Source organism: Pongo abelii, chromosome 13 (genome assembly GCF_028885655.2).
Source record: "Pongo abelii isolate AG06213 chromosome 13, NHGRI_mPonAbe1-v2.0_pri, whole genome shotgun sequence".
Lineage (NCBI taxonomy): Eukaryota > Metazoa > Chordata > Mammalia > Primates > Hominidae > Pongo > Pongo abelii.
In genome coordinates, this window is record NC_071998.2 from 68,305,307 (window position 1) to 68,330,706 (window position 25,400).

At 39.8% G+C, this 25,400-nt stretch overlaps 1 protein-coding gene and 1 long non-coding RNA gene across 3 annotated transcripts in view; both read right to left on the minus strand.

Moving 5' to 3' along the window:
- GNAQ (G protein subunit alpha q) overlaps positions 1-25,400 on the minus strand; it is a 308,682-nt gene that overhangs the window by 130,108 nt on the left and 153,174 nt on the right. The gene's annotated exons all lie outside the window — the stretch shown is intronic.
- LOC129047880 (uncharacterized) overlaps positions 1-25,400 on the minus strand; it is an 81,484-nt gene that overhangs the window by 12,555 nt on the left and 43,529 nt on the right. The window contains exon 2 of the long non-coding RNA XR_008509740.2: positions 1-25,400. This exon is cut by the window's left edge and continues 12,555 nt beyond it; it is cut by the window's right edge and continues 27,255 nt beyond it. This is a non-coding gene — a long non-coding RNA (uncharacterized LOC129047880).

Genomic DNA, 25,400 nt, shown 5'->3' on the forward strand with positions numbered 1-25,400 from the left:
AATGTCCAGCTGGAGAAAAGACCATCCATTTTTCGTCTCTTTCTATAAAAATGGATAGTATTTTAGAAAAGGAAAAGAGACAGATAAAAGTGGGTAAGAATTGTTACCAACCAAACTAATGATAACGGGAAGAAAATTTTAGAAAAGAGTACACTACATGTTATTAATACTTTCCTGTTTCATGGTCTTCCACCCAGAAGAATAAAGAGAATTTGTTGGCAGCTGTCAAGAGTCAGCTCTGAGCTGGAGTTAATGCTACTATGTGGCTCTTTGGGCATATTTTTAACTTCTTAGTTCCTCATCTGAAAATAAGGATATAAGAGTAGTTATCTCAAAGAGATGTTACAGGGCTACATGAAATGATGTATATAAATAGTAACAGGGCCTAGTACAAGGCAAATGGTTAATACACCTTGTGACATATTATTATTATTTATATCACTGGATGAAATTTCAGGATTCTGACCTCAGTAAGTATGAGCATAAAATTTTATTTCCAAAACCATTCCCTATGAAAGAAAACCATGGAAGCCATTCTCTTGACCAAGAACTCGACAGCCTTCCGGACAATACAAATGTATTAGTAGAGGCTCAGTGATTGTAGATTTTGTGTCAAACTCTGGGAAATCTTAACTGGCAGTTTGAAAAATAAACCTACAATATGCACAACCATAGGTCACAGATACAGTCATGCTGTACGTAATAGAGAACAGCGGCTACTCCTGTGTGTCCTATTATTCCATCGGATTTCAATTTAGGATCTTTGTGAAATTACTACCAAAAAAAAAAAAAAACCCACAGGCACTATTTCATCAGAAAAAAAAAGCAATTACCTTATATCCACCCTGTCCCATTTCTAAGAATCTTTTCCACTATTACATAAACCACCTAAATGAATTTTGGAGTGCCTCCAGGCAAGAGGACAGAGGTTCCTGAAATCTGTTGATATGATGATAAGCCATTGCTATAGGAAAAAATGAGTTAGGGGCTCAAACTATTTTTGAACCTAAATTGGAAGAACCTCTGATTTTTATCCTACAACCCAAATATAGATCCATTATTTCATATAGGTCACATGCCTCTCTTACATCCTGTATATTTTTATAACTCTAACATGAAGATCCATAAGTACATAATATAGAGGACTATGAAGTTTGCTTCTGGAAAAGTACTCTTTTTGGTTTTTTTAAAAAGCATTTTTAGCCCAGAGATGAATGTGTTTAAAAGACTATTAAAGACACAATGGCTAAAGAACAATGTCTCATGAGAAATAAGAATTGATCAACTTTGAGGTTTGACCTAATGCAACTGATACCTCTACTTACTGCTTAGGAATTACAGGTCACATCAATTTCAAAATCAAAATTCTGAAAATATGTGCTATTGTCAGGAAATGTTAAAAAGAAAGGAAAACAGGAAAGATTTGTCATGGGGCAAGACTAAACACAGGTTAAGCGGCAGTGATGCTCATGCTTGGGAAGTTATCTGCTCATTAATTGCTTCAGGTTTGGTCTGTTCATGCTTACTCTTTCTCTTTAAATGGCCCCTGAAGCCAGAAACAAATCAGCAAGATGTACAAATGCCTTATTTTCTCTGCCCTGGTCTGCCCTACTCATTCATAAACAAACGTGTGAATGCCTTTTAAGAAGATAAGGCCAACGCAAGCTTATTTCCTCTCTCCATATACTATAACCAGCACAACCACAAAGTTCAAACTCTGCTGGAGCAGTGTACCTAATGCAATCTACAGGGACCAAAAGGCAGACAGTATAATTTATAGGTTGGCATACTATGCAGGACAATGGTATCGATCCTGCTCTTCTATTAAGAGAGTATAATTACAATAAGATTTGCTCACCTAGAAGTTCAGGGTTTCGTGTGGAATGGAAAAGTTTAATTGAAAAAAGCTTACATTTTCAAAGAACAAATAACCAGTCTTTCTGGGAAATGGGCACTTCAAAAGTAGGAGAAGAGAATATTTAATAAAGCTCTGCAGATATTTTACTGGTTACAACTGTCTCTTACCCCAGAAATGACGTCAGTGGCAACATATGACAGTATCAATAGTGTGGCCCTTGTTTCAAGCCTGAAAGAAATTGCACTATCTTGTATCACAAGAATGGTCAGATGGCATCATAGTGAATAAATTTATCTGAAAACATAAATGAAAATTTAGAACGGAAACAAGAGGAGACAAGAAAATTGGTGTAATGGAGCAGAATCAAGAAAAATTAGGATAAAGAAAGGAAAAGTAATTACAGAGGATATAAATAAATTAAAAGAAATGCAGAGATCCTAGTTAAAGGCCAACGAGCAGTTATTTTTTTTTAAAGTCGCTTGTAAAAAATAAAAATCAATAAAAGCAAACGAAAGAACCTGTGGCTTCCTGGCTAGAGATATAAGCTGTGTTTTAAATCGCAGTTCCCCAAAAAATGACTTTGCAGGTTTATACTTTGATTTTGCATGTATATCTATACTACTAGTCCAATTATATCATCTTTTTTCCGCCCTCTTTGAGCTCTTTGAAATAAGGTCTGTTTTGTATGAAAACACAGCCCATGTCTATGATGGAATAAAAACCCTGTAATTAAACATGCAGAAATAAATATGATTACCCACAGCAAGAAAACAAATGCCATCACTCATGTTAATCTATTAAAGTATTTCAAGGCAAAGATGCTGAGATTTAATTTCCTAATGAAAGTCAGTTTCACTACCTACCAATAAAAATGCAATAAAATGAACTCTCAAAAAAAAAAAAGCCCTCTGCCATTTGCTATAAAAGTCATGACTGGCTATAATATAACTAAAAAAGTGACTTGAACAGAAGCATCTATTGTTATTTTACAATTGCATTAAAATTATTTTAATTTAGTTCTTATATTTTATATACACTTTGGTTAATGTATATGTATCTATAGATACACATAACACAATAAACCTTCTAGTCAAAAGAATAAGGAACATAACACAGACTATAGCTAAATTGCTGACATTACGCTCAGCTCATAGATCTTGCTTACCAACTATTTGCTGAATGAATAATAATCTACACACCATTTACATATGTTTTATATTTTGGCATGGGTAGTGCTGGCTTTTCAATGAAAGGCATTCTTGGGCCTACACAAATACTTTCATTATCTGACTGATGGGGGCACAGGCTGTGATTTATGGGTGTGGTTTACCCTGTAAGTGATTCTCTAACTCTGGAGGAACTGAAGAACTATATAGGTTCTCAGTCTTGTGATTTCAGACTTAGGTGGTTCCTATGAAAGCCAAGTGCAATACCCCAGAGCAGGGGAGATGAACATTTTATATGCAAATGATTGATGTATTGTATATAGAAAGAATTGGAAAATTTCTAAATATATATATATTTCTATAGGAAAAAAGGGATGGGGTGGATGTGTTTTTAACTATTACACGTGGATTAACTCAACTTTTTAACAAACTGGGGAAACTAGGATTTTCTTCTAGAGTTAAGTGAATAATATCAGTATTTCATAAACAATAATTTACAATTGGCAGCAGGTAACATCTAAGTGATTCTTTTCTGATGGAGACCCTCTTAAGGAGACTAAGCCTTGCCCCGAACTTTAGAATTTCAACATGATTATAGCAGAAGAGAAAAGACTGAGAAAGACTACCTACCAAATTTAAGGAGACTTCTTTGTAAGTTATTACTTTAAAATTATTTTTATAATATATACTGTGTATACTTTCTAAATGCATCTGTTTAGCAGGAAATTAATGATTCCTCCAGAAAAAATTAGGCTGTATTAAGCCGTTATTACTTTTCATTGTTTAACCTTGCAAAGTAGTATCATGAAATAAGTAAGAGAAATATTTAACATGACCTGGTACCAGCAGTTCTCTTAAATATTTGTTTGTTTAGCTGAAAGGGAATTTGTAAAGAGGGTGGAAATAGTCTGTGAAACCAAGAGGTGTTAGTGCCATCTGGACCCACTCTCTTCCAAATTCCCTCTGTCACCATGCCCTCCTCTTCCTCAAGGAAAACAGTGAGCTGACTTTCTTAGCATTCTAATTGCCATCACCTCTAAAACTACAGAAAAGCTGAGAGGTTCAGCAAGACATGCTAGGCAAGGCAGTGGAGTGAAATTCAAACCTGTCAAGGCTCAAGTGGGTGAAAAACCCAAACATGGAATTGACCAGATTCTCTTCATCACCGTTGGTATTAGCATCTTGCAACCGCGGGCCCATTTCTTTACCAAACACGGATTACTCTGTTGTGAAATTCAATCACTTTCAACAGGCATCTAGAACTCGACCTACATCTCTTAGCTTTGTTAAGATCAGCGGCGTACAGCTCCCTGAAATACCATTTTTAACATTATACTTCTTATCTAGATCATTGTTTAACTTGCAGGGATCCAGATCATATGTAGTACACACTGTATTCCAATCTAAAAGGATGGTGAGGGAGCAGGAAGGGAAGGAAGGGAAAGAGAGGAAGAGAGGAAGAGACGCAGGAAGGAAGGAAGGGAAGAAGGAAGGGAGGGAGGGAGAGAAGGAAGGGTAGAAAACAGGAGGGTAGGGAAGGAAAGGAGAGGAAGGTGGGGAAGAAAAGGAAGGGGGGAAAGGGGGAAAAGAGAGAAGGAGGGGAAGGAGAGAAAGGAAGACAGGAAAGGGAGGAAGGAGTCTACCTAAATTTCTGCTCTGAATGTTAATGCCTGTTAATAATAAGAGGGAAGACTTTTATATATTTTTTTTTTCAAGGCCATTTTCTTTTCTCCTGTTTACCTTAATGAAAAAAACAATTTGTAGGTAAAACATTTTGAGAAAGCAATAAAGGTTTTTTTTCCAGTTCTGAATTGAGGTTACATGTTTCACATGGCATCAGGCTTCTTTTTATTTCCTTACAAACTCCCCAAAAGCTTTTTTAAACAGAGCTGTCAGCTCTGTTTGTTCCAGTCCCTGATTTACAAAAAGCCCATGGACGAGAGCAAGTACCAAGTAGGAAAGTTACTGCAGCATTTCCATTACAAACTGTGCTTTTCAATCTCCCCTTCCTGCTTTCCACAGCAGCTCTCTCTACTCACCCCAACCCTGGCATGAGGAGTATCTAGGATTTCAGGGCAGGAGACGGTTTTCAGCACTGGCGCAATCATGAGATTGAGTCTCCAGACCCAGCAGCAGTGTGGGTTCTGTGCTTTATCCTCCAGCACTGGGATTCCAACACAGAGACAGGACTTTGAACAAATAACCTGGGAAACCTTTTCAATACAATATGTAGCCTGACCTAGTTGAAGACCATTGTTCTAAATACATAGGAATGAGTGAATCAAAGAAGGGAGGGTTTTCTGTTGCCCCAATCAGCTCCCCTCAACCATTCAGAGTGACCACTACTACCTCCATTTCACTGCCAGACCATGAGTTGTTGTCTTCACTTCTCCCTATTCCCTTAATCACCCTCTCTCAATCAATCTTCTGCTCTCACTGGACATGGAAACAACTCTTTCAGAGGTCTCCAAAAGCCTACATGTGGCTTCTTCTCAGTCTTCACCCTCTTCTGTAGTGTCTGACACCATCGGTCACCTCCTTCTTCTTGGAAATGCTGCCTAGTTCTCCACCAGCCTCTCCAGCTATGCTTCCTTTCTCTGCTTGGCTCTTTCTTTCCTTTTACTGATCCCACGTGCAATCATCTACCAGAATTCCATGCCCAGCCCACTACTTCTCTCTTCATACTAGCCCATTGACCATCTTGGCCATTCTCTGAGTTGCAGCTATCACCTGTACACAACTAACAGCCAAGTCTCTTCCTTCCCTAACTCAGGCCCTCTTCAAAGCACTTGAGTTTTGTAATGGCCTGAAGGCACCTCACCTCAATTCACTCCTTCCCTTGGGTGCCTCTGTACTTTCCTGTTTCCATTCGTGTCTTTCCATCTCCATACTTAGGCCCCATCACACTAGCTATAAATGTCAGCTTCTTGGACTGTTTTTACTTCTTTGCCTAACACATCAAACACAGGAGCAGAGTCCTGCCTGTTCCTACCTAAAATGATCTTCCCATGTTGACACCCCCAATTTCACATTGCCTGTGAGAGTACCAATACCTGCTCTAAGTGCTAACTACTTGAAATTTTCTCTGGTCTCCTTTGAATGCAAGGCCTCTATTCTTTCCAGTACTATTCTATAACGTAATTGTGACACTTCATACGCTGCTGATGAATAACAAAATGAAACCCAGAAACGAAGAGCTAATGAAAGTATATTCTTACAGTACATTTAGAAGAATTATTCTATTCACTCTCTTAATGGATTTGTTTTGCTTTAACTACAGAAGGAGATAGATGTGAAATAATGATAAACTTAATAATTTCATTAAATCAATCCTACATTTAGATCCACATATCTGTTTGGACACACTATGTATAGTAAAAAGCATATGAAGCTTAATAAGCCATTAGTATGAAACCTGAAAATATGATTTAAAAAGAATTAACTCCATTAGCATAAATTGGAATTTTTGCTTTAAAGTAAAGAAACAACGCTTGCCTTTCAACTTAAACACACCAACTCTAAGCCCTGGTAACCGTAAGACCCGGAGCTGTAAGATCTGAAGCTCAAGAAAATTAGCTCCATTCAGGATGTTCATTTGTTTATAGATTTGGACAGACTGCATAACAGCAGCTTTTCAGTGGAAGCCAAGATTTTAACATGGTATTTTAAAGTACCTTTAGACTAGCATCAGCCATACAGAATGCAGTAAAATATGAGGCTGGCTACGTAGGATGAAGAGTAATTAATTGCTTGACCCTACCTTACAGTTATTCTTGGTCTCAAAAAAGTGAAGGTCTCATCGGTCCTGGCAAGCTACTAGTAAGCTAGCAAAATTACAACTTTTTGTGCTGGATTTAGTAAAAAAATGTTTAACTTCTTCTTAGGCAAAGAAAAAAATCCCTACATAAATGCACAGACATCTATAACAGAAAGGAAAGAAATGATTCAGTGTGTTTCATGCAAAATTTTTCAAAGGAGTCTAACGTCTCCATTTAATAGAAGCCATAAAATACTCCTAAACTGAGATTTCATATTAAAGCTGCCCTAGAGCAGACTCGCCATTTCTTAGTAGCATGGCCCATGTCCACCTGGGCATCTGCAGGCGGCTGAGTGGGGGTTAGCTGGAGCTCATGGCTGGGTTAGAGAGTGAAGGTAGCTCACTAGTGTTTGGTTTCTCTGTGCTCTCTTAGTCCTGTTCAGACAGCCCATCTTTCTGACTAGTTTCCCTGCTAGACAATGCCCTGAGGAGGTTGGTATGACTCTAAAGATGACCCCATCTCACTGCCAGTGGTTCTCAAAAAAAGGCTGACTGCACTACCCCACCCCAGGGGGTATTCTGTTGCTATAGAGACTGTGGAATGCTACAGTGATTGAGTAGGTGAGGCGGCGGGGGGATTGTTTGGGGATGAAACTGTTACACCTCAAATCATCAAGCTTTAGTTATATTCTCATAAGGAGTGTGCAACCTAGATCCCTCCTGCGCATGCAGAGTTCACAATAGGGTTTGCACTTTTATGAGAATCTAATGCCGCCACTGATCTGACAGGAGGCGAAGCTCACGCACTAATACTCAGGCAGTGAGTGCTAGTTCACCCGCAGCTCACTGGTCCATGGCCTGGGATGTTGGGGACTCCTTCTATAACACACTGAACAGTCCCCACAGGACTGGAAGGCAAAGCATTTATTTCCCTGGCTCTTCCGTGGAGGTTGCCTCAGCCTAGATGTACTCCCAGCTGAAGTTCATGACTCCACCTAAGGCAACAAACTCTCCTTATCTCTCACTCTCTGTGGTAAGCAGAATAATGGCCCCTCAAAGATATCCACCATCCTACTCCCCAGAATTTGTGAACATATTACTGTCTAAAGTCAATTTTCACTGCTATAAAAGAATACCTGAGGCTGGATGTATTAGTCCATTTTCATGCTGCTGATGAAGACATACTCAAGACTTGGCAATTTACAAAAGAAAGAGGTTTAATGGACTTACAGTTCCATGTGGCTGGGGAGGCCTCACAATCATGATGGAAGGCAAGGAGGAGCAAGTCATGTCTTACATAGATGGCAGCAGGCAAAGAGAGAGAGCTTGAGCAGGGAAACTCCAGTGTTTAAAACCACCAGTTCTCATGAGTCTTATTCACTATCACAAGAATAGCCCAGAAAAGACCTGTCTCCATGATTCAATTGCCTCTGGCCAGGTCCTTCCCACAACACATGGGAATTCAAGGTGAGATTTGGGTGGGGAAACAGCCAAACCATTATTATTCTGCCCCTTGCCACTCCCAAATCTCATGTCCTCATATTTCAAAACCAATCATGCCTTCCCAATAGTCCCCCAAAGTCTTAACTCATTTCAGCATTAACTCAGACAGTCCACAGTCTCATCTGAGACAAGGCAAGTCCCTTCCGCTTATGAGCCTGTAAAATCAAAAGCAAGTTAGTTACTTCTTAGATACAATGCGGGTACAGGCATTGGGCAAATACAGCCATTCCAAATGGGAGAAATTGGCCAAAACAAAAGGCTACGGCCCCATACAAGTCCAAAATCCAGTAGGGCAGTCAAATCTTAAAGGTCCAAAATGATCTCCTTTGACTCCATGTCTCACATCCCAGTCACACTGATGAGTGATGCATGAGGTCAGGCGCGGTGGCTCACGCGTATAATCCCCGCACTTTGGGAGGCTGAGGCAGGGGGTCATGAGGTCAGGAGTTCGAGACCAGCCTGGCTAACATGGTGAAACCCTGTCTCTACTAAAAATACAAAAATTAGCCGGTCGTGGTGGCATGGCACACACCTGTAATCCCAGCTACTCAGGAGGCTGAGGCAGGAGCACTGCTTGAACCTGGGAGGCGCAGGTTGCAGTGAGCTGAGATCGTGCCACACACTCCAGCCTGGGGGACAGAGCAAGACTCTGTCTGGGGTAAAAAAAAAAAAAAAAAAAAAAAAAAAAAAAAAAAAAAAAAAAAAAAAAAAAAAAAGAGGTGGACTCCCATGGTCTTAGGCAGTTCTGCCCCTGTGGCTTTGCAGGGTATACCCCCCTCCTGGCTGTTTTCACAGGCACGCGTTGAGTGTCTGCAGGTTTTCCAGGTGCATGGTGCAAGCTCTCAGTGAATCTACCATTCTGGGATCTGGAGGATCTCTTGTCACTCCACTATGATCTCTTCTCACTAGGCAATGCCCCAGGAAGGACTCTGTGTGGGGGCTCTGACCTCACATTTCCCTTCCGCCCTGCCCTAGGGGAGGTTCTCCATGAGGGCCCCACCCCTGCAGCAAATTTCTGCCTCGGCATCCAGGCATTTCCACACATCCTCTGAAATCTAGGTGGAGGTTCCCAAACCTCAATTCTTGACTTCTGTGCACATGCAGGCTAATACTATGTGGAAGCTGCCAAGGTTTGGGGCTGTCACCCTCTGAAGCCACATCCCAAGCAGTACCTTGGCCCCTTTTAAGCTACTAGTGGAGCAGTTGGGCCACAGGGCACCAAGTTCCTAGGGTGCAAACAGCAGAGGGACCCTGGGCAAGGCCCATGGAACCATTTTTCCCTCCTAAACCTCCAGGTTTGTTATAGGAGGGGGTGCTGAAAAGGTCTCTGACATGCCCTGGAAACATTTTCCCCATTGTCTTGGGGATTAACATTTGGTTCCTCATTACTTATGCAAATTTCTGCAGCTGGCTTGAATTTCCCCTCATAAAATGGAATTTTCTTTTCTATCACATTGTCAGACTACAAATTTTCTGAACTTTTATGGTCTGCTTCCCTTATAAAACTGAATGCCTTTAACAGGACCCAAGTCACTTCTTGAAGGCTTTGCTGCTTAGAAATTTCTTCCGCCAGACACGGTGGCTCACGCCTGTAATCCCAGCACTTTGGGAGGCTGAGGCAGGAGGATCACCTGAGGTCAGGAGTTTGAGACCAGCCTGACCAACGTGGAGAAACCCCATCTACTAAAAACAAAATTAACCGGGTGTGGTGGCACATGCCTGTAATCCCAGCTACTCGGGAGGCTGAGGCAGGAGAATTGCTTGAACCCGGGAGGCGGAGGTTGCAGTGAGCTGAGACTGCACCATTGTACTCCAGCCTGGGCAACAACAACAAAACTCCGTATGGAAGAAAGGAAGAAAGGAAGAAAGAAAGAAAGAAAGAGAAAGAAAGAAATTTCTTCCACCAGATACTCTAAATCATCTCTCTCAAGTTCAAAGTTCCACAAATCTCTAGCGCAGGGGCAAAACACTACCAGGTTCTTTGTTAAAACATAACAAGAGTCACCTTTGCTCCAGTTCCCAACAAGTTCCTCATCTCCATCTGAGACCACCTCAGCCTGGATTTCATTGTCCATATAATTATCCACATTTTGGTCCAAGTCATTCAACAAGTCTCCAGGGAGTTCCAAACTTTCCTACATTTTCCTGTCTAATGCTGGGCCCTCCAAACTGTTCCTACCTCTGCCTATTACCCAGTTCCAAAGTCGCTTTCACATTTTCGGGTATCTTTTCAGCAGTGCCCCACTCTGTTGGTACCAATTTACTGTATTAGTCCATTTCACGCTGCTGATAAAGACATATTCGAGACTTGACCATTCATAAAAAAAAAAAAAGAGGTTTAATGGACTTACAGTTCCACGTGGCTGGGGAGGCCTCACAATCATGATGGAAGGCAAGGAGGAGCAAGTCATGTCTTACATGGCTGGCAGCAGGCAAAGAGAGAGAGCTTGTGCAGGGAAGCTCCTGTGTTTAAAACCATCAGATCTCATGAGACTTATTCATGATCACGAAAATAGCAGGGGAAAGACCTGCTGCCATGATTCAATTACTTACCACTGGGTCCCTCCCACAACATGTAGGAATTCAAGATGAGATTTGGGTGGGGACACAGCCAAACCACATCACTGGGTAATTTATAAAGAAAAGAGGTTTATTTGGCTCATAGTTCTGCAGACTGTACAAGAAGCACGGCATCAGCATCTGCATCTGGGGAGGACCTCAGGCTGCTTCTACTCATGGCAGAAGGCAAAGGGAAGCAGGCACCACATGGCAAGAGAGGAAGGAAGAAAGAGGGGAGGAAGGTGCCAGGCTTTTTTTTTTTTTTTTTTTAAACAATTAGTTCTCTCAGGGACTGACAGAGCGCGAATGCACTCATTACTGGAGGAGGAAACCAAGCCATTCATAAGGGATCCACTCCCATGACCCAAACACCTCCCATCAGGCTCCACCTCCAACACTTGGGGTCAAATTTCAACATGAGACTTGGCAAGGCCAAACAAACCATATCCAAACCATAGCAGTTGCTTTACATAGCAAAGGGAAGGTTGCAGATGAAATTATTCTGGCTGATCAGCTGACTTTAAGATAAGGAGGTTAGCCTGGATTATCCAAGTGGGCCCAATGTAATCACAAGTGTCCTTAAAGTTGAAGGAGGCAGAGGAGGTCAGAGTGATGCAAAGTGAGATGGACCTGACCCCGGCTGCTGCCTGGGAGGATGGAGTAACAGGACACAAGCCAAGGAATGCATGTGGGACCATCCTGGAAAAGACAAGAAAACGAACACTCCCCTAGAGCCTCCAAGAAAAGAATGTAGCCCCAGTGACACTTGGGTTTTGACCAGTAAGACCAGTTCATACTTCTGACCTCCAGACGTCTCCAATGGTTTAAGTTACTAAACTTGTGGTAATACGTTACAGCAGCAATAGGAAATGAACACACTCTTTTCTGGTTCTGCTCACTGTTCTCCTTTCAGGCCTGGGGAGGAAACAAACTGTCTTCTACCACATCATAAAATCTCCTTGGTGGTTTCCGTACCCATGCCTTTGGAGACAGCTTCTTTAAACCCTACTCTAGGGTATTTTGAGTTTTCCCTTGTTGGAATTTGGAATCACGTATCCCTCCTACCTTATCATTTGGCTTTTTCCCCATCAAAAAGAAAATTAACACCTTTTCACCTACTAAAAGAAAATTAACCCCTTTTCACCCTAAGCTGCAAATGGAGCCAAATTTATTAAAACCTAGAATGACTCCACATTTGTCAGTAATCTATGAATTTCTTTTAACTTAACAAACAGCTCACTCTGCTCTTCCATACTTCTTTTCCTACCTGAAAGGCCACTGAGGCCAATCATCAAATCAAGAGTCAGTATAAAGTCAGTTCGAAAGGATGGCATTTCGTGCACACTTTTTTCAGAATATCATTTCAAGAAACTACATGTGACTTACAGTATTATGGGAATAAAGGGTCATTTTTCTCATCCTTACCTATGTGATTTTATGAAATTACTAAACTCATGCAGTAAGAAAGCTATCTGTATCACATAATCTGTATCCTGAAACTTTAGGAAATTTCTGACTAGGTTAGATATCAGCCTTTGTCAGAAAAATGTTATTTCAAAGCAACCCAATTAAACATTGTAAATACCAAGGAGCAAAGTCGGTGGAGCTGTTATGTGTAAAAAGCAGCATCACCAACCACATGACAAGTTTAATTGCTGGAGAGAGGTGGCTGAGTGGTCAGTAAGCAGTAGCAAGGAGTGGCTAAGAACAGGTCTGACCACAAGGTGCTCAGAGTTCCAGGCCCACCTCTGCCAGTCACAGCCTCTCTGTCCCATGGCAAGTCAATCCTTTCTCTGGATCTCAGCTTTCTTCCAACCGTGAAAAAGGAAATTAGGTCACCTTAAAAATCACTCCATCTCTCGTGTTGTATGAGTCTACGAAGTACTGAGTTGGCAAGTGCTGCAAAATGGTAATACAGATTTGGGTGAGGCTGATTATAATTAGTTGTAGCAATGCTCACTAAAGCTTTCACTGAGTCAATGGTTACTAAAGATTTACTCTGTGCTGGCTACAGTTTCCAGTGCTAGGAATATAATGATTAAGATACCTAATGATTAAGATACAGTAACCCTATCCTTGAAGAACTTACTGTTAAGAAGAGGAACAGATATTAAACTGAGAAAGTTGCTATAATAGATGTTTACATGAAGTTCAGTGAGGACACAGACAATTGTGTTTCATTCTAATATTCCTAGAAAGAAACAAGCAACCATATTTGATGAATTCTGCTTCATAATATTTATCACTAGCTGGTAGAATAAAGTTGGGTAGTGATTTAAAAAAAATAAAAATTTAGGCCGGGTGTGGTGGCTCACACCTGTAATCCCAGCACTTTGGTAGGCAAAAACAGGCAGATCATTTGAAGTCAGGAGCTCAACACCAGCCTGGCCAACATGGTGAAGCCCCATCTCTATTAAAATATAAAAATTAGCTGGATGTGGTGGTGGGTGCCTGTAATCCCAGCTACTTGGGAGGCTGAGGCAAGAGAATGGCTTGAATCCAGGAGGTGGACATTGCAGTCAGCTGAGTACTGTCTCAAAAAATAAATAAATAATAAAAAATTAAAAATTAAAACTAAACCAAATCATCACAGCTAAGACGGTTACTTGTGATATCTTGTCAGTCTTTACCAAAAGCTATAGCTGAGCAAATTACCAAATTATCAGTTGCATGTACTAATCATACTGATGGACAAAATAACCCAATCAGGAGTACTTCTCTAGAAATTTCACACAGTAACTTTAGATGCATACAGCAATGAGTTATAAAAAGAATATAAAAATAACAACTGAGTAGTTCTTGAAATGCAAATTAAACAACACTATCTTGAGTTGAAAATGAATGTAAGCTTGGAAATTAGCTGTTATAAAATTTGGCCAATATTTTGTCTAAATTAAAATACAAACTTTTTAAATGAAGGTATATAAAGTTATGATTTTTATTAAGAGATAGTCGTCAACTGGAGTTTATTTTTTCTATAGTTAATTAATGTACTGTCTTTAAAGAAATATATTTATGCTTTGCATCTTAAACTGAGAATTAAAAAGATGTTTCCCTACTGAATTTTAAAGTAGGTAGTTACTGAGCATGAAAAATGTACCAGTTGAAAAGAGCTCCTTTAGTAAGACAGAGTGTGTTCTGAACATCCTTTCTACATTTATCACTGTTCAGAGATCGATTACATCATCTTCCCTACCCTTCACTTTAAGAAGCAGCTCAAACTCCATCTCTTTGCCTGAGCATCCCAGCTACAATGCCCCTGGCCCCCACTTCCCCCCGTCTTGGGAACTCTCCTGGACTCTCAAAGAGCACTCACTGTGCTGCTCACTGGAGCCAATCAACAGAGGACTTTTTTTATTGTTTGAAAAATTCATTTGTATTCCCTCAACTAAATGAAAAATTCTATAGAAGCCTGAACCAGATCCCCAAATTACTGTTTTCCTTTTCTAAACTGTAATACTTCCAACTTATATTACTTTGCTCCTTGTAAACCACTTAAAATCCTCTTGGATCAAGGCAAAGTATAAAAACAAAATTAAAGATTTCCAAAAAGGACCAGGGCCGTGCCCTAAATATATGGTAGAGTCCTAATAAAACATTATTAAGTGATTGATTTAAAATTTTGCAGTCAAATCATAATTTATTAAGATTATATACTCATCTGAAACAAACTCCAAAGTGTGTGAATGGAGTAAAGTCAAGCTGAAGGAGAGCATGCTTGGGCTTAAACCCAGGCACCAATCCTGTATGCAGCCCTCAGGAAGAGCAACAGTAACTGTGTATGGAAGCATCACATGCAAGTACATATGTGCAGGAGAACAATCCAGACTCTCAATCGCAGTCCTTTCTAAGAAGTGAGGTTGCACACCATTAAGAGCTGGCCCATCCAATATGGATTATTTCCAACCACAGTATTATGGAAGAGGACTAGAGACAGGTGTAAAAGGACATGCAGGAATAAAGCTTTTCAAAGGCCACATCATCATTAATCCCCTTTAGAAGAACTCAAATATGCAATGAGCATAAACAACTTATCAAACTTGACAAATAATTTAGCTTTGCAATGTAAAATTTACCATATCAGCCCTCCCTGACCTCAGTAGAGCCAATTTTGCTTAAGGGTAGTCAATTATATGCATCTGTGATCATCCCTTGTCATAGATGCAATAAGGAGAAGCATCAGCATATACTGGAATATACTTTAGACTTTATAAGTACATGCGTACATCACAGCATATAGCATATGAATATAGTATTCCTCTGTGTATGCTAAACAACAGACATATACTTAGTAATAGAAATAATAGCAAATGGTTGCACTTTTCAAAATAACCTACTCCATCCAATACAAACATTCTTGGTGTTCAATATTAATGGTCACATTTTGTACATGTGCAATAATCCTTTTCAAGCAAAAGGCCAACCTTTGCTGAAATAGACCAAACATTATGAATCATGAATCAGAGGATATTTAATGATCTGTGGCATGGTTTGATTAATGGACTTACCTTTAATAAGGAAGCAGTTTATTAAATTTCTTCTGGAATGATGACATTTCCCAAAATCAGCTTTAAATATAAAATTTAACTCTTTGAGAAATATGAATGCTTGGCCGGGAGCACTGGTTTACGCCTGTAATCCCAGCACTTTGGGAGGCAGAGGCGGGCTGATCACGAGGTCAAGAGATCGAGACCATCCTGGCCAACATAGTGAAATCCCGTCTCTACCAAAAATACAAAAATTAGCTGGGTGTGGTGGCACGTGCCTGTAATCCAGCTACTTGGGAGGCTGAGGCAGGAGGATCACTTGAACCCGGGAAGCAGAGGTTGCGGTGAGCCAAGATCGGGCCACTGCACTCCAGCCTGGTGACACAGCAAGACTCCATTTCAAAACAAACAAACAAACAAAAAAAAACAAAAAAGAAAAAAAAAAACACAAAAATCAGCCAGGCGTGGTGGCGCAAGCCTGTAATCCCAGCTACTTGGGAGGCTGAGGCAAGAGAATTGCTTGAACCTGGCAGGCAGAAGTTGCAGTGAACTGAGATCATGCCACTGCACTTTAGCCTGGGCAACAGAGCAAGACTCTCTTGCGGGGAGAGGGGGGCAAGAAATATAAATGCTAAATACCAGGGGACAAGTTATATTTAGGGACTCAGTCAATATATTTCATATTATGAACAACATTATTTCAACTGTCTCTCCACTGTCTTTGTCAATATTTATTTATATAAAATTTTGATCTCTAAATACACTAATCATATACATAATTATTCATTCTATCATCATTTCAACAGGAAAAAACAAAAAATTGACATTCTAGAGGGGAAATTTAGCTGTCTAATTGGCAGGACAAAACTGATTAAATGAAATAAAAAGATTATGTTTTCTCTGCTTCTTCAATTTTGAGCCATTTTCATTTCAGTGGAAAAAACTAGCCCCAACCTCAGTGCATAAGGAGAAAATATCAGAAGAATATTGATGAAATTAATAAGTCATGGTTTCCTACGCTTACTGGGTGTATAGGAAAACAATCTTTTGTGTTAAAAAGGTTAAATAAATGTAATCAGCTTATGCAGAATTTTGAATTATTCCTTCTTGGGATAATTTAGTTACCAGAATTGGTAAACAACCATATTTGCTATATATAAATGTAAAGAGGATAGGAATGAGACCTTCCTAAATACTACTCTAATAACATCATCATTCTCTAGAAAAATTCGTAGCTAGTCTCAAATGCTTCTAGGATAAAATCCAAACTTCAAAATGCAGCCTATAAAATACTCCTTAATTTGGCCACTTCCTACCTACATAATTTTACGATCTGCTGCCCTGATTCACTCTCCTCTAAGTGGTCCTCATTGCCCTGCCTGTAGTCAAACCCATCTCCTTCTGGGAATGCCTTCCCCACTCCCCAGTCCTCAAAAGCCTGACACGAGGTCCCCCTTGCTACTAGCCTTTTCTAGCCATGCAGCTACACTGAACTCTGACAATATTTAGAATTTTTAATTTGATAGGTAAATAGATGAGTATGTGAAAAATTTATAATGTTTATATCTACATGTGTATAGAAATAGATTCTCTTCTAGATAATGCCTTCATAATAGGGACTTTCTCTTTGAGGTCTTTGAATCACCTGCAATCAGAAATATAGCTAGAATAATAGTAAAAATAACTGCTTCCATTTATCACCTGGTTCTTTTAAATAAGGTAATAAACGAGTACGCTGATCTAACAGTTTTCAACACTGAGACAAAAAGTGATCTTTTACATTGAGAAGGCTATGGGAGCTTTATCAGCTAATAGAGAAACTTTGAGTAATTTCTTTTGGGGATAATTTAGTTATGTGATACTGATATTTGTTACATATAAATGAGGTTACAGGAAGCAGTTTGAAACCTCAAGAAAGCTTGATGCCTTTTTTGGTGCTAGTTTTTTTTTTTTTTTTTTTGAGACGGAGTCTCGCTCTGTCACCCAGGCTGGAGTGCAGTGGCGCGATCTCAGCTCACTGCAAGCTCCGCCTCCCGGGTTCACGCCATTCATTCTCCTGCCTCAGCCTATAGCTGGGACTACAGGCGCCTGCCAAGGCGCCCTGGCTAATTTTTTGTATTTTTAGTAGAGACGGGGTTTCACCGTGTTAGCCAGGATGGTCTCGATCTCCTGGCCTCGTGATCCGCCCGCCTTGGCCTCCCAAAGTGCTGGGATTACAGGCTTCAGCCACTGCGCCCCGCCTTTGGTGCTAGTTTTTTACCCACCAATGGCTAGGTCTCACTCCAGTCACATTCCTCTTGAGATAAATACTTGTTTTGCCAAAAATGACAAACAACTCAAATGTCCATCAAGAGGTGAATGGATAAACTGTGGTACATTCCAAATAAAATACTACTAACCAATAAAAAAGGAAAATAAACGGATACAAGCACATTACAAAAAAAAAAAAACCTCAAAAACACTATGTTGAATATAAGAAGCCAACACAAATGACAGATACTATGAGATTCCATTCCTATGGAATTTGAGAACAGGCAAAATGAATCTGTCATCACAGAAAGCAATTAGTTGTCTAGGGATGGGAGACTAACTCTAATGAACATGGGAACTTTTTAGGGTTATAGAAATGTTCTACATGCTAATGGTAGTGGTGGGTGCATGGTTCATACATTTGTCATAACACCTCACAGTGTACACTGGAAAAGGCAACATTTTATTCAATGCAAATTATATTTCAAATAAAGTTAATTTAACATTTTTAAAGGTTAGTTATGACTGCCTCTAACATAATTCATATTACAATTACACATGGTAGCTAAAGAAACTGAAATCTAGTTGACAATTTTCTTAAGATGTAGTCTATAGGACTATTTTCTTAAGGTATAGTCCTCTGGATTCTCCAGAAGATAAATAGTCCTTTACCCAGCACTGAACTCTTTCCAAATCACAATTACTACTCATTACTTAGGATCCAGGGATAAGAGTAGCCAGCCCAGCAGTCTACTCAGGTGAGACAGATTAAATACAGAGCTGAGAAAGGTGATTTTCAAAACACCCAGACTGGTTTAAATTACTCCTTGCTTCTCTAAATCACAGACATGGTTTGTGTTTTGTTTTTTAGGGGTAGAAAGGTGGGATGATTTGTTATGAAATCTCGGAGAGATCCTCAACAGTGGTGGGCTTTTCTGATCCCTTTTAATATCCTTTTTAATATCCCTTTTAATAATATCCCTTTTAATCCCTTCAAAGGCCAGGTATTTAAATGCTGCCTCTTGGTGGCTTCCTCCCCATATCCTCACCATGCTTTGTTCCACCAGCAGCTCCCAGATGGAGCAATAAGGATGTGTCAGTTGCTCAAAGTGTACTATAAAAACATCACTTTTTTCTGATCTATAATAGAATTGCAGAATTTTACTACCTAAGTGGACAAGTGGCATAACAGAAAAATCTTCCTATACAACAACTTAATATTCTTTTGATTGTGCAGCATTTGGATTTTCATGGGGTGAGGGAGAGGTATGATTTCATAAATGACCATGTGCAAAGGCATAAGGGTAGAGACTGAAACTTTGGACAAAACATTGCTATGCCCTAAATTATTATCTCATGTATACGGAATTCAAACTCTTATTCCAGGGCTAATAAGATACATGTTTTAGCAGTTCTTCCAAATCAAATAATAGGTAGCATGTGCATCCAAAATTTCCTGAATGGCAAATGCTATCATTTGTTTGTTGAATTCTTATAGCTTCCTACCATATTTTATTATATGCTATTCAATATTTCTTGAACATCCACTCAGCACTGAGCTAAGTAATTGCAACTACATAATATGCAGTGCAAATGTATTGTTGTTTGGTTGTAAAGCAGCACTTAAAAATTACATATGGTCAAATTACCATTATGTGAAAATTCCTAACATCACTGTCAAATTACCATTAAACTACTAGGATCTGAGTTCTTGGAAGCTTAGAAGCCAAAAAATAATCATTTCTTTTGTTTCTGTTAGCATTTCAACTGCAGCTTTCCCTTCCCTGGGGCAACGGAAGCCAAGGTTTAGCTTCAGAGGGAACACAATGTGTAAACTGAATTTACCATGTGCTAAATTATAATTAATATACATATAAATTTGTAATATACAGCTCTACTGTATAAAAAACTGTTCCTGCCTCCAAGAAACCCACAATACAAACATATATTTCATAACAGGGTGTAGAATACAAAGCACATTTTAACACATCTCAGCACATAGTTCTTGACCATGAATGTGTGTGACTGGCATGGAAGAGATTATCTTCCATTACACAGATGTAAACGCTGAAGCCCAGAGAAACAAAGACAAAGTCCAAGTTCACACACCAAGACTCTCAGGGTTTCTGACTCCTGTTTCTGTATTTTTAATAGCATACCAGCCTCTTTAGGGATACAATACACAGACACATGAAAGGGGCTTAAGTACACATAGAAACCAACACAATACACCTGAAGGTTTTACAAACTGATAGTGCACTCTCCCTGGGTAAGGACCAATTTGAAAGGAGAAACAGAAACACCAAGGTGGAGTCTGGCAGAAGGAAGATCTGGCTTGGAGGAAAATAAGAGGATATTCTAGGTCATGAGAATGTTCCCACAAAGACTCTAGAGGGAAGGATTAGCAAGCAAATTTGTTTCGCTGGAAAGAGAATGTATTGGAAAGTATAATACAATAAGATTTTGTATTCATCCCCTGGGGTCTAATCTTGAAGATGTTACAACATTCAAACACCCCACTTAGCTGAAGCTAGCTGAAGAATAGAAACAGAACTGTAATAATGGTGGCAAACAGATGTTTACTAGCACAATGAAATATCTTTATCTGTTTGCACATGCAAGGTAGAACAGCCAATACCTACTAGGTGGTTGGGCACAAAAAGGAAACGAACCTCATTACATTATCATATTTATTATCATTTTTTAGGCTTAACTTTACCCCCAAGGGAAATAAATGCTTATGTATTCTCTAATAGGGCTAATAGCAAAGATGCCTATTTGTTTGATATTTACTTGCAGTGCTCTCAGGAGTTGAAAATTTGACCCCGCATGAAAGCATATATAGGAATCCAATCAATAAGCTGATCTCCTTACTGTAAATAATGTATTTAGACATTTGTGGCAGGTGTCCTTGTTTCAGTGACATCTCCTGAGAAATAATAAGGAAACAGTAGGAAGAAGTAAAAAGGGGGAGGAAGGGGTGGGAAAGACTGGCAGTGGGTAGCCAGGGAAGAAGAAATGATACCTGGAGAAAGACAGCAAAAGATGGCCACAACACTGCTTCTGGGCCAGGCAACGAGGGGAAGCAAGATATCCAAAAGCAGCTCTGTGCATAGGCAATGAGTAAATTAAGCACACAAATGAAACACCTATTGCATTTGCATTCAGATTTCATGATCATGGTAGTTCTGAATATATCTAAAGCCTCTGCCGGGCGCGGTGGCTCATGCCTGTAATCCCAGCACTTTGGGAGGCTGAGGTGGGGGAATCACCTGAGGTCGGGAGTTCAAGACCAGCCTGGCCTACACGGAGAAATCCCATCTCTACTAGAAATACAAAATTAGCCAGGCATGGTGGTGCATGCCTGTAATCCCAGCTACTCGGGAGGCTGAGGTAGGAGAACTGCTTGAACCTGGGAGGTAGAGGTTGCAGTGAGCTGAGATGGCACCATTGCACTCCACCTGGGCAACAAGAGCGAAACTCCATCTCAAAAAAAAAAAAAAAAAAAGAAAGAAAGAAGAAAAAAATATATCCAAAGCCTTCTTGTCATTCCTCTTTCATAAGTACAGAACACAGGTAGTCTGTGACAGGTACTTCACACAGCTTATTAGGCTTGGGCTTCCCTTGGGTAAGTCCATAAAAAAGGTAAAACGAGTCTTTCCTCTTCGTCAACTTGTCTTCTATGAAACCTCCTACCTATTTCTGGCCTAGACATGAGCTCTTGGGGCACTGGCCTGCGTTCCAAGATATTCTTCCTTCCACCTCCTCATATCTCCCACCCCATCTCAATCTGTTCCATTTTAACCCACTAGCCTAGGAATTTGCAGATAAAATTAGATACTAGGAGCTTCAAAAGAAAGGTACTGGTCATTTCAAGGAGTCTAGAGAGAGAATTTGGGGCAACAATCCTTCCCCATGTCCCTCAAAATCCCTTGAATTCTGGAAGCTGCCATGTCTACTTACACTCAGGACAACTAGGCTAAGCAACTCAACTAAATTTTTTTTCTTTTTCTGAGACACAGTCTCACTCTGTCATCTAGGTTGGAGTGTCATAGCGTGATCATGGCTCACTGCAACCTCCACCACCCGGGCTTAAGTGATCCTCCCACCTCAGCCTCTCAAGTAGCTGGGAATACAGGTGTGTGCCACCATGCTTGACTAATTTTTTGAATTTTTAGTAGAGGTTTCGCCATGTTGGACAGGCTAGTCTTGAACTCCTGCACTCAAGCAATGCTCCTGCCTTGGCCACCTAAAGTGCTGGGATTACACAAGTGAACCACCTCACATAGCCTTACCTAAAGTTTAAAATAACCCTCTCAGATGAAGGAAAGGTCATGACCAAGCAGAAGGGGCTAGGGTTGGTGATGAGACAGTTCTCTAACTGGTTCAGTGTAATTTATTTGACCCACTGAGATTCTAAAAACCAAATTCCCTGGTTAGGCTTGAGTAAACAGCATGCTAAATGCAAAGGAGAATGTAAGAGATGACTTCATCATTGCTTCTGATAACTAACTTCCGTCATACTCCTCAAATCTAAAGATGGTCGGCTGGTTACCCTGCATCCTAGAACTACTAGAATGAAATTAAACAACACAATGTTTAAAGAAATTAAATCCTTTACACAAACTAAATGAACCTCTTCAGTCAAAGGCAAGAAGTTACATGAGTCCACATCTTTGCCACTGGAATAAGTGTAAACATAAATATAATTTAAATTTTTACCTGGCTCAGCAACAGTCAGCTGTGCTAATTACCCCCAAAGATTTTCAGCAGGAACCACCAGCCAGGCCAACAAACTATTACGTTGAAAGCCTGGGTGTTCACCACAGGCAGGTCCATCTAGTTATCTGCTAATGACTTTATGGATTTGCTTCACGCAAATATGATCTCCACAGAGCTCTCAGGAATGGGAAAAACACCTTGGGAATGTCCACTTTCATAGATCAGAGCCAGGTTTAATGCCACTAAAGAGCTTCAGAATTTGAGCTCATGAGTTAGTCACCCTTTTCCTGGAAATTAGGAGAATCACAGAAGCCACAATGCTAAAGGCATCCCTTTATACTTCAATCATGCACCCAATGGGAATTGCTCAAAGTCAGTGACACAACAAGAAGGCCTTGATGGACAAGTCAAATGAAATAAGAATCTTAACCCAACCACCCATTGCCCACACCATGATCAGACTAACTAGTTTAACTCACCATTGCTATTTTTCAGTGGGAAAGTAGAGGGGAAAGTTTTGCTGAAAAGAGGGAGAAAATAAAGGGGAAAAATCTACCTATGGAGAGGTGCATGACATGCAGCATCATTTCCCCAAATCCAGTTGCCCACATACCACATGCACAATTTTCTGCTACATCTGCATACCATGAGGATTATTATTTATATTTTAAAAAGACACTTGATATTGTGGCTTTAAATAAAAAACAAATATCATTTGCTATATAAATCTATTGGTAAACACAAAGTATAACTACTGATTTTTTAAAAAAATAGCCCCTGAAGCAGAAAAAGAACTGGCACCAGGATTCCACAAAGCTGGTCCCAAGCCAGCTCAGGCAGAGAATGCAAATTCCTCTAGATTTCCAAGAGGAGCTGTCTCCTTTCCTCCTCTACTGAGCAGGACAGGATGCAGAGCTCCTGTTCCTTTGACCCGCTGATGGAGAACGAGGCCTTGTTAGCCAGGCCTCGGTTAACTTTCTAGCACCAACTGCATCCCTGTCTGGGGGAGTTTAGGCAAGTTGCTTAATCACTCTATTCCACAGAATGACAACAAATTTCCTTTTTACAGTAGCTGTAGAGAGCAAATGAAATACAGTAATGTACACAGAGCACTTGGCACTTTACCTGCTGGATAAAAGGGACTTATTATAATTGTTGTTGCTGCTGTTTTAACCCTAAAATGAGGATAAGCAAACATATCTCCTTTACAGGATTGCCCTAAACCCATTGTTTTCAGCCACTGTTTATTAAGGGATTTGCTTCCTAGGTGCCAGGCATTATGCTAAGCACTGGACATTAATTCTCATTTGATCCTTATCTCTTTGAGCCTCCCAATAACCCTATATGGCAAGTATTATTAGGATCTCTACTTACAAAAGAAGAAAGCGGGACTTGCCCCAGGTCACTCAGTAATAAATCAGTGAGCTGGCTTCAACTCTAGTCTCTGAGAAAGCATTTAAAAACTGTGGAGAGCTGTAGGAGTGTGAGCTATCTACAACAGCGATAGTCTCAACCTTGACTTTCATTATCTCTTAGCCACAAAATAGAACCTTAAAAGGTCAAAATTCTCCACACAGAGTAACTGAGGAAAAATCAATTAAAACAGATGGCCATATCTATTATTATCATCAATTAAATATAACAAATCCATTCAACTAGATTGATTTTCAACATAGTAGCCAAAAAACTCATACTTGGAATCATTTGAGACTAGCCATTTTCAATAGGGATGTTCCCAAGAATGATTAGAAAGTCCTACGAATGAATGAGCAGCTGCAATTACTCTGTCACATTTTTCTACACCTAAGAATGGCTCCAATGCTTGTCTTGTAAACCAACTCTCCTCAAAGAATATTCAAATATTCTGTACTCATATAATTTGTTTATAATCCCTATTCCATGTCATAGAAACTATCATTATAAGGGTATTATTGGCTTTTCATGAACTTTGTTTTAGCATTATAAATACTAAGTACAATAGTCTCAGAAACAGAAATAGCTCCTTCACCACCCCATGTAATGATGAGAATAGGTAAAAACTCATCAGTTCTTTTCAAGGACACTTGAAAATTGAAGCTGAATTGCTGACAGACAAGTTCACGTATTTTCAAACATGGATTCTGCACATTTATTGAGACTCCTGTATTATTTTTCAAATTAGGGAAAAAATATAGGTGGGTAATAAATGTATATCTTCCACCAAATTATGCTTTTTATTTGAGGAGGAGTGTGAAAACAATTATTACAACCTACTTTAATTACTGACTTTCACGTACAAGTATATGATCCCATTCTGTACTTAAAATAACAAATTCATAAGAATTTGATTGAATAGTATAATCTCTTCTTGGCTAACAGGAATGACCCATTTTTATGAGACAAGGGCAGGAGAAAATGGGTTTAAATTGCATGGCAAACAACGCAGATCCATCTGCAATGCTCATTTCTTTGTTATTGTAATTATTTATGGCCCTGCAGTTCAAGTTCTAGTACCTCCAACAAGTTTGCCCCAACTACTCCCATTCCCGAATGCCCAATGCATTTTCAGTCCACTCCACTGACTAAAACTTAATGTCTAGCCCTCTTCCCTAACACCGTTTGCTTCCCCTTTGAACTGTACACCACAATTTTAATTACCATGTCCCTCTTTCCCACTAGCCTGGGTGTTCCATGAAGATAGAACAGGATAGGTCTCATTCTGCTGGCAACTGGCAGAGTTTTTAGTTGCATCATGGTCAACAAATAATTGTTGAATGAACTACTGTTTTTGTTTAGTCCCTAACTTGACTGCCAGTTCCCAGGAATATGAGATTGGCTCTCTGGTAGGAGTCACGCAAAAAAGTGGAAGAGGTATTTGGTGTTTTTTTTCTTGAAACCCTTCCAAACACAAAAAACCTACAATCCAACTAAAAATTTTAAAACTCAGTCTAGGGAAAATGGCCCAGGGTAATGGCAGAAAGGAGAGGAGAGAGAAAGGATTGAATTCAAAATAGCCAAGGTTTACATGACATCTCTGTGCGTTACAAATCTGTGACTTGGGCAATTTCATCTTCTTGGGCTGGATTCTTTATCTCTAAGATGATCATTATCACCTAATA